The sequence below is a fragment of the Rhagoletis zephyria genome, unplaced genomic scaffold (genome assembly GCF_001687245.7).
Source record: "Rhagoletis zephyria isolate East Lansing unplaced genomic scaffold, Rhagoletis_zephyria_1.1 Rzeph_scaffold_01746, whole genome shotgun sequence".
Classification (NCBI taxonomy): Eukaryota; Metazoa; Arthropoda; class Insecta; order Diptera; family Tephritidae; genus Rhagoletis; species Rhagoletis zephyria.
Genome location: NW_016158830.1, coordinates 1 through 12663, shown reverse-complemented (window position 1 = coordinate 12663; position 12663 = coordinate 1). Strand labels below are relative to the sequence as shown.

The 12663-nt window shown below is 36.5% G+C and overlaps 1 protein-coding gene across 1 annotated transcript in view; it reads right to left on the bottom strand.

Moving 5' to 3' along the window:
- Positions 1-12137, bottom strand: part of kst (spectrin beta chain, non-erythrocytic 5 kst) — a 70327-nt gene extending 58190 nt beyond the window's left edge. Inside the window, exon 1 of the mRNA XM_017618912.1 lies at positions 11089-12137. The gene's annotated coding sequence lies outside the window, so the exon portion shown is untranslated. The remainder of the gene's footprint in view (positions 1-11088) is intronic.
- Positions 12138-12663: the final 526 nt, after the last annotated feature.

Below are 12663 nucleotides of genomic sequence, written 5' to 3'. Positions count from 1 at the left end.
ATACTGGTCAAACCAGGTCGTTGGTTTCATTTTAAGCATACATGTGTGTAAATAGGTAAATAATGCGCACACCTTGCTGGAAAATTCTGAGATAGACGAACAAGTTTCCGCAACAACCCAAGAGCAGCTTAAGTTGGACATTATCAGATATTCTGTGTGTAATTAAAACTTGCAATCAATTTTTACCCAATTTTCTGAGGTCTGAAACTTTAAACTTAGCGCAGAACCTGATGCTAATGCAATATGAAAGATAAATTAATCTGCTGGTTAGCGCAGGAGTGGAGATATTTGGAAAACCCGTATTTATGGTACGATTTGTTTCATATTTGGAACGTATGTATATTACTTAGCCATAGATGCTTTTAACTAATGCTTATGCCCCTTTACAAAGGAGGGAGGCCATTGAAATTTCCATACTGGAAAATGCGTTGTAATGCCTTGGAAAATAAGATAAAATTTGCGGATAAGTTATTTGGCTACATTCAAAATGTACCTAAAATTATGTACTTGCACCGATCATATGTACGTTCAAATTTAAGAGCCAAGGTACAATTCTACCTAGTTTTACGTCACTATGTCGCACTACATGCTCGCTCTTTCTTCTTCGAAATGATTCCTTACTCTCTCATTCCCCCACTAATGTGACGTCACACCCGGTTGCTCTCAGTTCGATTGGCGATTGGATTGATTCCTAATGGGAACGAACTGCGCATGCCGGAGTCTCTTCATGATTCTGATTTTACGTATATCGTGAAAAATAAATGCACTTTACCAAAACCGCATCGCTGATTTTTCCTGCCGGGAATTCTTGAGTTTACACGAATAATTTTACATTGTTGCCTTTTCTCATACAAATACTAGTATGAGTATGAATGTATGTGTCTGCAATGCAAAGTGTGTAAAGAGACTAAAAAAGCTGAATTGAATCAGTCCACACTATGTAAGTTGAAACCAGTTAAAAAACCTAGAAAGCCACCGAACGAGATCGAAATCGACCGACGACGATCAATTTGCGCGCGTTTTAAGCTTGTTTTACTTTTACTGTTTTTGTTATTGTTTTGTTTATTTTTGCTGACGGTAACAAAAGCAAACACGACAACAAAATTAATTGCAAAAATTACGAATTAAAAAAAAAAAACAAATTAACAAAAGTCAAAACATGCAACAGACAAAGTCAACAATAATAATAATAACCATATTGGCATACAAACAAAAAATATTCGTACAAAAAAAAAAACGATTAAATCTTACATACTTGAGTATATATGTATGTACATACATAAGTATGTATGTAGATGATTTATAACACAGGTATGCATCGCGTAAATATGTAAAGCGGCGGACGTAAGTGGGGCAAGAAGTAGAACTTGAATATTTCAAGGCTAAAAAATGTTATTGCGCACCTGAAAGTCTCGTTTTTTTTTTTTTTTGAAATGTTAAATATTGGTGATAGTTATCCAACAATAACATACATAAATACAGCCATACAAACAAACGCATTCCTAAGTACATATGTATGTATGTATGTATGTATATAAATATGGAATCCATTTATAGGAGACACAAGACGCTGTCTATAACTGCTGGCCAACGTCATTAGAATAAAGCCTTACTTCTACTTAATGCGTCATCTCGTACCGGCTGTGGGCGTAAAGTTACAACTGTCAAAGGTTAAATAGGACAAATTGATTGTTTTTTTTTTTTTTAATGAAAACGAATAGCGAATACAATTACCAACACATTGCCAAGGCATTTACTTACTCCGGTGCAGTAATGATATCAAAAGTTGAACTTAATTTTATACAGTTCAAGCCAAGCCAATTATGGCTGGATGGAGTCGCTAAAGCGCTAGATATGCTTACATTGCCGCGTAGAACCAGATGTGGAAAAGCAGCGCATGTGAAACAGGGTAGTGGTTATACTCCGACTCCAGGATTTAGTCCGTCATAGCCAGAACTTAGTCAGAATAGTAGATGACAATTAGGTACTGCCCATTTTAGCTGCTGAATTTGATAACTTGAAACACCGGGAAACTCTTCGCCTGCGAGATGACCCTCAAATTATCTCTACCTCTTTATGGATTGTGAATTTACCTACAGGTTCCAAGTGTATTTTTGCTAAGAAGAAGCTTCTCATAAAAGTCCATTTGCCGTTCGGAGGCGGCGTAAGATTGCAGGCCCTTCCGCCAAAAATGACACTATTTGGTTAATAAAAACGTGGTGTACAGTCCACTTCGAAGAGTGTCGATTTTACGGTTTTAGTTCCTATTCAAAGCGGGATACTCAAAGTGCTTTTGGAAAAAGATGAAATTTTTATATGATTCGGGAGCCTTGTGCATACCTGCTGTTATGTATAATTATTCGTACATATACATATGTACATACCAGATTAATAAACATTAGGCTGACCGGGAATTTTTTCATAGCCTAAAAACATATGTTAGAGTTCAATTTGTATCATAATTCTATTGGTTGGAAGATTTATGGTCGGAATTATTTTTAATTAAATAAAATCTTAAAAAGAAAAATGCATTTGCCCATATAAAATACAGTGGCGCTCACCGAAATGGCACAGTTTTATTTTTTAAAATATTCACAATGTTTTGCGTGATAAATTTTTTCGCTAATTCTTTTTATAAAAATATAGTAGATTCTATAACGTAAACCATATAAGTCAAAGTTTACAACTTTGTGTACAGTTCAGGAAAATTTAACAAATTACTAAAAAAATTCCATCAAACTTTTCAACTTTTTTTCAAAATTTTTACAAATTTTTTGGGTTATCATGTTTTGAAAAATCTGTAAAATCCCGTTGATTTTTGAGCATTTTTTTTCGAGAGTGTTGCGCATTTTCTTCCATATAACGCGTAAACAAAATCTATTTTTATATGCCAGAAAATACGCAACTTCCTCGACAAAAAAGAAATTAAAATTTTACATAAATAACCGATTAACCAGTTAAATATTAACCGATTTCAAAATAAAAAAAATATGGGTCTGCTTATTTTCCACTTTCCATTTTTCTGACGGGTGGCAGGAAGAAAATTCCAAAAGTTGATTTTACTGTGTATTTTCGGAACACCCTAATGTACATTCATGCCACCAGCATCATTTTTCTCCACTTCATGCGCACTTTAGTGCAATTATTTCGCCATCGTTTTTGTTTTTTTTTTTGGTTTGTTCAATTTCATTTTTACTCCAAGATTCATATTGCAACAAGCGCAGATCCAGCGGCTCACAGCTGCAAGTACTGCACCATAAAATTAAAAATAGACATGCAAGTATGGCTGTGGTATGTGCAACACATGAATTTACTTTCATGCATGCAACTGTATATATGTACATACATACATATACATCTCTTCATAGATGTACATATGTGTATGTATGTACATATGTATGTGTATGGATGCTGCTATTCCGGCTGTTGCACAATACATATGCAGACACCTAATTGTGTGCGATCAACGTGTTGCATACTGCAATACCACCAGCAAAGTCGAAGAAGTGCGTACATATTTATCTACATTAGGGTGGTCCAAAAACAGTTAAGTCGGAATTGTAATGCTCTCACCCCCTAGGATTGTTCTATATCAAAAAAAGTATACTACTATTTTTTTATTTTGAAATCAAAAAATATTTAGAGCTCGCTCAAAGCGCTCAAAGTTTTCCATGTTTTTTTATATGGGAAAAATAAAATGTTTCGTAGAAATGGTATAGAATTCTTGAAAGTCAATATTTTTCGATCGAAAAACTCTGGTTCTCTTTAGGAGACTTTCAATAATAATACCCAAGTTGTCTATTTAACCATTTTTTAATACTAACGATTTTTTATTGGTCGCCACATTGCATTTTTCGGGGTTTTTGTGGGTTTTTGGCCGACCTATAAATTATAGTTGCGATGAAAAAATTGTTAAATAAACAATTGGGTGTTATTATTGGGAATCTCCTGCAAATGAACAGAGTTTTCTGGTAGAAAAATATTGATTTTTAACTACGAAAAGTTGTTTTTCCCCATATAAAATACATGGAAGACTTTGGACGCTCTGGGCGACCTCTAAAAAATATTTTTTGATTTCAAAATAAAAAATAAGCGTATATTTTTTTAGGGATAATTCCGACTTTACTTTTGCACATGCATTTTTGGGCCACCCTAATGTACATACATAATTGCATGGGCAAATCCATATGTGCCCACTCGCATATATGTATGTATGTACTTATGTATGTAGTAGAGAAAAAGTGCTGCGAAGTCAAGTCACTCGGATAACTTCAACGCCACTCCGCCTTGTGTTGCATTGCGATTGGTGGTGCATTGCTATGTTGTTGGCCTTGGCGATCGGTGCGCGCAATTCCTTATAAAAACTGCTTGATGGCATCAGCCGTGAACAACAGCGGGCAGCAGCTATGAGACTATTGGCAGTGTTGATTTGTTGTTGTTTCAATTGTTGCTCATCTTGCTTATGTTGCAGATGGATGGATGGATGGATGGATGGATGGATGGATGGTATGTTTATTTTCACTTCTCTTCGCAGTTTGCATCCATATTATTCTCTATTTTCCTTATTTCATTTACACAACTTTATTGTTTTCTGGTAAATGTTTATGCATTTTATTGTTTCCGTACGCTATTTTTGATTTCTGTTTTTTTTTCAGAAATCGCAGCACATTTTTGACTTGGTCTGAAAGGCTTTATACATTTTTTGTTTACATGCAGTTTTTGACAAAGTTTCGATACAATCTTGAAACGGGGAGTAGTATCGAACTGGGAAGTATCACAGCACCCACTGTATTCACAAGACTCCAGTTTATTTCAGCCGATGCAGTCAGCCCTCACTGGGGAGTACTTTTACTCTTACCACAGTATCTATCGAAGTTTGGCTCCAAAATTGCATCACCTCGAAAGATGAAGAATTATTCAGCGATGGAATTGTTAGAGGGAGACAATATGAGTGTCAAACGAAAGCTTTGATCTGAAAACTTGTAACCATGTATGTTATGCATATCGTCGAAGTTTTTGCAAAAGCGCCCATCGACCAGTTGCAAAACCGCCTAAATCGCCGTTGTGGCAAAAATGAGATTTGGTAACCCTGAACTTCAGGCATCGAGATTTATGCATACAAATCGTTAAATCGTTATTAAAACAAAAGATTTGTAAAATAATAGCAAGAGAAAATTCCGCCTATCAAGGCAATACCTTCAAAGGATAAACCGTTTTTTCGCTCTCCTGTAAAATTTGAGTGCCGTTAGATATGCGGTTTGGCAATTGGTCGATGGGCGGTGTCGAAGATATGCTATTCCTGGTACCGACCCAATCCCCAGCAAGATCTTGCAGTACGCGGGAGCGACTACAGGACTGATGAATCGGTAGCTACCAGGTAAACTCCGTCGATTACTGACCGTTAATTTACTTGCCGTATATTTCAGTGATTGCTTTTACAAGGCAATGCCCTAGGCGGTAGTCACCATCGGCTCTTTCTGCACTACCGGGAGTTACTAAAGTAGTTACTTGCGTGATTTTCGGACTCCCTCCTTCGTACTTTTCGTTATTCTGCTTCCGACTGGTTCAACTCTGCACTACCTTGCGCACTACCACGGGTCAATAGAGTAGCTACTTACCTAGGAGTCGGTGCAGTAGCTCCAGTACTGCTGGAGTCAATCGCTACTTTTGAACCGCTACTGCACCGACTCGTAGGTAAGTCGCTACTCTATTAACCTGTGGTAATGCACGTGGTAGTGCAGAGTCGAACCAGTCGGAAGCAGAATAGCGAAAAACTACGACAGAGGGCGCCCATAAACCACGCAAGTGACTACTTTAGTAACTCCCGGTACTGCACAAAAATACTGTGGCCCCTTATCTAGTCGGACATACAAAAAGACGTAACAAAAATCGTCGCTGAAATGTAAAAAGCCGTAACTAATAAAAAATTAGGATACATATCTAAGGGCTTTTGACCAAACAACCTCTGTGCTTTCTGTAGATTGGAATTTAGAGTTAAATATAAGGAACTTCCATTTAAAAAGTTGACATTTTTATTTAAGTTTCATTAGGATAGCATCTTGAACTGCTACTATTAATGACTAAACATTTCGAGAGCTCAATAGAAAATATATGATTGGCTAATTTTGTTGTTGTTTGAACACATTAAACAACAACTAAATTATCCAATTGCGCTATTTATGCTATCTATGCACCGGATCGTGAATACCCCTATTAAATTATTGCTTCAAGAGAAAATAAGCTCACTCGAGAGAAGTTGTTTTGTCAAAAGTCCACAGATACATACGTATGTATGTACATATGTATGTATGTATGTACATACAGAGGGGTACGTATTTGCGAACAGGTTCTATCGCATCAGATTCGCTTTCAGTATAATTGCTCTAATTGAACACAAATAACTATATTATACAACATAAAATAGACACCATACCATTAACACTTTTGCGAATGTTGCATAATCGCATTAAAAGCCACTTCACCTGCGCCAAACTCCACAAATCGCACAATTCTTCAGTTCATTTGTGTGATGCTCGTTGAGGGTCTTATTCGTTTTATTATTATTTTTTTGACAATTCAGTGTACCCCAGATAGCAATCATAATTGCGTGTACCAAAGTAATAAAATAAATACAGCCGTCCAACAGCAGCTTGCACTACCACCGATCAGGGCAGCTCTGGCTGGCTCAACCAAGTCAGAGTTAAAATACAAAAAGTGTTGAGAGGCAAGCATTCATGTGGTTGCTTGGTCTGTTGGTTCGTTGGTTGTTTGGTTGTTTGGTAACCGCTTGGCGCACACCAACAATAAAACATTTTCTGGTGGTGCTGGTGCTGGTTTCGAATTCAGTATTGTGTTTGGTTAACTGGCATCACACAAATACTCGTTTCTTTGGTTGTATGTTTTTCTTTTGCTGGCTGTTGGGCTGTTCGGAATGCGGTGGAAGTGACATTCAGCCATCAGCACACAAGAATCCGCGCCCAACCCGCCGAGCGACGGTCGGTTGGCCAGTTGGCAGAGAATTAACAGTAACAAAAGTATCGTGGAAACCTCATAATTGCACGTCGCCAAGCAGCAGGGCACCACACAAGCGGCACGCAGCCAAGACCCCGTTTAGTGAGCCAACCAACGACTACAGCAGTGGCGGTGGAGCAAGGTGTCTCCAACGTCCAGCCAGTAAGTCAGTCACAGGTGTTGCGCTACATGTGACCGAGCGCGCTGCTGGCTATGTGAATGACTGATGGATGATATGATGCCATATTTACATAATATGCGTATGTAAGTACATATGTATGTACATATGCATGTACTAGCGATGTTAATTTTTTCGCTTTTTACGATCCCGGGATTTTCGGGATGTCGTTATCACAATCCCGGCATTAGTCCCGGGATTTAGATATTCATTACTTTTCCACAACTTAAATCGAAAAAATTGCTTCTAAGTATATGTATTGTTTGAGAGGCTCTCCTACCATAAAATAAATAATAAATAAATGGGTTTGAAACCTACTTTTTTACTTAAAGTGGCGTTTGTATTTATTTTCCCTCTGACGTCAGGATTTATTTTAAAGAACTTTGTAATTTCAAAGATATGACTAATTCCAAAAATTATTTAAAAGCTTCAATGCAACGTAGAATTAAAATATGGGTACCAAAGGTAAGAGGAAATTTCTTTAGAATTAAAAAAAAAAAATTTTTTTGGATTAACAAGGACGATAAAGTTAGAACGACGAAATTCGAGGATGTTATCGAGTTTATACAAGTCCTTTACATATAATTTTTTCAAAAACAAATATTGCGAAACATCAAAGACAAAATTTTAAACGGACATTTTCAACACTTACCAGTCCTTCTGCACCAAAAACTTGAATCTGTTTAAATTCTACAGGATTTCCTCTTCAATTTGATACTCACACTTCTTCTCTAAGCCCATTTCTCAGAATTTTTTTTAAATCATGTTGTTTTCGTGAATATATTGATATTTGTGTTTAAAATTTACTATCGCGCGATGTTATATGTATAATCAGCTAGACATTTATAAAAAAAATATTAATTGGCGATGGCATTTTTTGTTAATGTCATTAGATTTGCACAGTTCAATCGATTTAAAAAAAAATGAGGTGTCAAAGGAAAAAGCTTGACCTTCCGATTTGCAGTAAGGTTCTTTTTTTCGAAGAGGGTTGCAACCTGTGCGAAAAATAAAAAAATGTGGGCTGTTCGTTAGATTACAGGAAATGAGGTGTGAAATGGAAGGACTTGGCCTCCAGATGCGCAATCATAAATTATTTTTTAGTTGGGTTGCAACCTGTTTAGCTGTCAATCGCGCATACGAGGCCGGCTAGTTATTAAATAAAAAAAGAAATATAGCCAATACTGGTCAAGAAAAGGAGGTTCTATTATTGCCATCAGTGCAAATTACAAATCCCGAATATCCCAAGATTACTTGCCAAGAGTCCCAGGATTTTTGGGACCCTAAAAAGGCCGGGATCCTAGGATTCCGGGATTAACATTCCTAATACATACATATGTACATAAGTAAAAATCTATATACTCGACTGACACACATACTTACATACATATATACAGACGTGCATACATATGTAAATAGTCATATTAACTATGTAGGCTAAGCCTGTATGGCCCAGTGAGGCGCTTGTCAGAATTTACACTAAGTTGGAGATTTGTTTAGCTGCTCTGCTATTTGTCTCAGGCCGGTAATCGTGTTCCCTTGCGCCTTCTAAGATACGCTTGGCAGCGCAGGCTTTTGCTAGTTGGCTGTTAAGGTATCTATCTACGACCCTCTCATCTCTTTTGATCCGCAAAATAGATTTTCGTTTCCTTTTTTAACTTATATTTTTTACGCTCAAAAACAGTTAAGAACAACAATGCTAATGTTTACATACATATGTATGTATGTATGTATGCATGTACGGTGTTTGCGCATTTTTGTCCATTATTCTGGTGCAAACACAATGCTAAATAGAATGCGATCTTGGGCGCTACGCTCCGTTTCGCACATTGTGGCCATACAAAAAGCACAGTGAAAGGCGCGCCCGTCTAGTTGAGTGACTCTCGTCTGGCTGCTGTTAGACAACATCTTGTCTGTTAGCTTGATGTTTTGCATTTTCTGTTGGTTGTTACTACAATACATATTTACACTGGGAACTTTGACAGCAGCGAAATTCTATACAGAACTCATTTTCCACACTGTCGTTGCTTTTTCGATTTACTACTTGGAAAAACGGCCCTAAATCTGTTAACTGTATCTAATGTTTTGTAGAATACGAAATACAATTAGGGGTTTCACAAGGCGTATTAAGTGTCGTAAAATCTTAATCAGCCTGGAGATGAAGCGAAGAATAACTCTTGCCAACAGTTGGTACTTTGAAAATGAATGCTCTACAAATATATCTCTCATCATGCCCGTCCTTTTATACGGCGCAGAAACGTGGACGATGTCGAACAAAGATCAGAAGGCTTTGGGGGATTTCGATAGAACTATTATACGCAAGATCTACGGATACAGCGATTGCGCTGGCTAGGATGCGTTGTACGCATGGATGACGAAGCTCCGGTGAAAAGATCCTTCGACTCTACACCCATGGGTGGACAATGAAAGCAAGGGCGCCTACGAACGCAACGGAGGGACCAAGCGCAGACGCAAATACGCACAGGAGAGAGGCTTTTATAACAAAAATATAAACATTAAATATGTAAATGAAAGAAATAAAGCCAAACTGGTCAAAATGTCACTTAACTCAATCAGCTGACCACAAGGGTATGTATGTATTAATAAAAGCAGCCAAATTGGCCCCTAAATAAGTTGGATGTATGTATGTGCATATGTATGACATTTTTTTCGAGGTAGACCTTCCGCTGGCAACGCGCATATAATCTTTTGACTTCGAAACTTATTTAAAATGCATTTAATGAACATGCTCACATGCCCGCTTTCTACTATTCAATTTATCTAACTTTTCAGTACCGATTTTATACAAGTACTTATGTACTATTTGAAGGTATAAAATGGATTCCTAAAAATGTATTTTCAGTTTTTAATAGGCAAAAAAATGTATTAGTTTTTAAATGCATTGTGCTGACAAATCATACATATGTGTGTAAATACATACATACATTTCTTTGGATATCTTCTTTAGGTCCCGAGATATTGACCAAAAATTGTTCGGTAATTTTGTTAAAATTGAGTTAATAATTTAGTCATACTAAACTAATCAAGATCTTGAATATGGCGTTATTCACTTTTGAAGATCTCCTCTAAGGGCTGTTTACATACGACTCTCCTCGCTTTGCTTGACAGTTCGAACTTTAAGACAAAGCATGAATAAGGTATGCTATAATAAATGCTTTGGCAGCTTCTGCGTTCTCCTTTTCCTCTATATCTTATCGGTGTAAAATAAATAACAATATAATAATATGCATTAATGCTAGCAATAATAATTCATATTTACTTTGTTTTTGTCTTTAAATGCATGTGCAAGCGCGCGAGAAAAGATACATGTAAACAGCTGATTGCCAAAGCGCGCAAAAGTTGAGAGTTGCCCATGATTTTGTTTCGATTTGCTTTCTGCGCATTCTATTTAGCAAGACTCATGTAAAATAATGTGTTGAACTTATCTGTCACAGCGGAACTCTGATGCAAATCGAAGCAAAGGTCATATGTAAACAGCCCTTTAGTTTTCGAAATTGTGAGTAAAAAGTATCGTTACTTAAGTACAAATACACACAAAGTGTCTGCAAACTTGATGACAAATGTACCTAACATACGACAAAATTTTACTAAAGAAATTCCTTCATAAACTCAAAACTAAAAATAAACAATAAAAATAAAATAATTCTAGAATTGTGTGAGCTAGTAACATTCTCCGGGACTTGGAGAAAATCTATCTTCGAGTTTTTAAGAAACTGCATTCGAAACTTCAATCGCAATTTCCCAAAACCTGCCGAAAGTAACATACGACAATATTTTATCCAGGCGACGATATGTACTATGTATGTATGTACATATATCATTTTCTCTCTAGGAATCAATTACTTAAGATCTATAAATGAATTTGAATTGTAATTTCTTACCTTTAACAGCTTCGTAGTATCCCAAATCCAGCGTGAAGGTTTTATTTTAATCCGTGTGTGGGGAGGGGAAATAAATTTATTAGTGAATAGTCACTGCTGTTGTGCTACTGGTAACTTTCTAACTGGCTTCACTTGTGCTAATAGCTACTGGCGGCCAAATGCTGGTTATTGTTGTTGTTGTGGCTTAAAACGAATATACCCAAAAAGGTCAAGTTGAGATGCTGCTGCAGACAAGCTATGTAACTGAAGGCAATGGGCGCTCAAAAAATTCACTTGTTGTTGCTGCTTTTATTTTTATTATTGCTAGTGATTTTGAATTTTGGTTGTTTCTTTCTTCTTATAATTTTATTTATTTGTTTTTTTTTCTGTTTTGCGTATTTCGTTTTCTACCTTTTCGCCGACGTTGCTCAAAAGTACGTACATACAAACATTCGTATGTGTCTGTATGTGTTTATGTAGTAAAACCGGCAAGTAAGAAGTTAGCCCAACCGAACGTGTGCTGCTGGAAACGGAATAACAATTGATCAAGAAATTACCTTGGAAACGTAGAAGCAAGCGAACGGGTTGTTAAATCAGTGAAAAGAATTTATTTAAGATGGACCCGAAAAACGAGATTTTTTATATTTTCTCGTGCTCACAGTTTTTTCTAGTGTGTTATTTAACTTTATCTACATATATGTAGGTATGTATGTACATGCTTCTCTTGCTTTGATGTTCCTTATTTCGATCTTCTTCGTACTACCTATGTATGTATGTACCTCCTCTTCTGAATGCGTTTTCACTATTTTCTTCGGCTATGGTTTTTTTTTTTTTATTGCCTTTGGTGTGGTGGAGCTTACCGATCTTGGTGGCTCACCACTTGGTAGTGGTTGTGGTTATATTGTTGTTGTTATTGTTTTTAAGCTGCTGAATGTTGTTAAAACAACTCCAATACCCCTTTTCTATTAGCAGTTTCAATTACATATGTATGTACATACTTAGTATGTAAGTACATTAAGGTGGTCCTTAAATGTAGGAAGCACATTTTTACTCAAATTTCTTAAGTCTCAACTCAAATTTCTTCAGTCTCAACCCCTGCCACGATGCTACTGTAGTCGGAGATATCACATATAAATTTTGGTCCCGATTGAAGACGGTCAAGGCGTGTCGCACAGGGGTCAAAGTTCTGATTACCCTATGAAGTCGTCTTAACAGACTCCAATCGGGACCAAAATTTATATGTAATTTTCTTGACTTTAGTCGTACCGATTTTGGGTATTAAATGAAAAAAAATATATATTTTTAATATTTGGAGTCCATAACCGACTGCAATCGGGACCAAAATTTATATGTGATATCTGTGACCGAGGTGTGATCGATTGAGGGTGTGACACTGAAAAAAATCGTTTATTTGATTTTTTAAGGACCACCCTCAGGTACATACATACAAATGTATGCATACATAGCTGCATATATCTATGTATGTATGTATGTATGTATATAACGGAGTTTACTTTCGCGCTACAACTTCATCTGTAATTCTATATAACAATAGCCATTAATTCACAAAATAGCGATTAATTTCCAATTTTTTAT